Source organism: Cynocephalus volans, chromosome X (assembly GCF_027409185.1).
Source record: "Cynocephalus volans isolate mCynVol1 chromosome X, mCynVol1.pri, whole genome shotgun sequence".
NCBI classification, from domain to species: Eukaryota; Metazoa; Chordata; class Mammalia; order Dermoptera; family Cynocephalidae; genus Cynocephalus; species Cynocephalus volans.
The window spans coordinates 109,083,414-109,084,392 of record NC_084478.1 but is presented as its reverse complement, the minus strand read 5'-3'; positions in this window follow the sequence as shown (position 1 = coordinate 109,084,392).

Genomic DNA, 979 nt, shown 5'->3' with positions numbered 1-979 from the left:
ACTGCCTTATGATTAGCTGGGGGCAATCAGCCACATCATCCCATTCAGCCTAAGAGCTAGAAGGGTCACAGCCTGGAAGGGTGTTGGGCTAGAGGGTGGCTTCTCCTTTCTCACCCAAGGAGAGCAAGATCCCTTTGCTGAGCAAGCTGCCACTCCTGCCCCAGTTCTATGAAGACAGACTCAAAGGAGTAAAGGGTGGCTTCAGCTGGGTTTCCAGAGCAACTTAGTAGGTCTCTCAGGATGCTGAGGCCTTCAGGAAAGAGGAGGATCAGGGGCAAAAAGTCTAAACCTGAAGTATTTCTTTAATGTTTCCAAGTGTAAGGTGGGAGTAGGAATCATAATGAACTGTTGCCCCCTTGAGGAAGGTCTGCCAAGGACTGAGGCAGAAGGAACTAAAGATATTCGAGGAGGAAACAACGTCTTGTAGCTAGAGATCTGCCCTGGAGCTGAAGTAACAGTACACACACTGCCCAGACTTTTTCAGGGGCACTTTGGGAGGATAGTGTCTCAGGGATACCCTTTTTCCTCCCTGAATTGGGCCAGCGAGTAGAGCTAACCCCTGTGGACTCATAATGTTGGAACCCTCGGGTCGTTAGGCTTCTCCTTCTCCCATAACTCCACAGAGAAGGGAAAGGAGCCGATGGGCACTGCTTAGCTCTGAAAGGCAGCTTATCTGCTCCCCGTCTGAATGGCAAGTGCTATATACTTGGGCTGTGACAGAAGGGTACTGGAGGGACTGGTCTCAAACTTGAGGATTAAAGGGCACATTTGTAGAGTCAGAGGAATCATGCCTCCCCTTCCCCTGACCCCACCTCCCACCTCACATATCACCAGATCCGTGCTGCTGCCCAGAGCCCAAATAACTCTGATTGAGGAATGTGGGGCCAGTGGGGACTGGAAAGGTTGGCTGAAGGCTGAGGGAAGGCTTTGACCAGGACCAGGAGAGGACTATGGATTATAGGATGGGGATCTGGTTCCA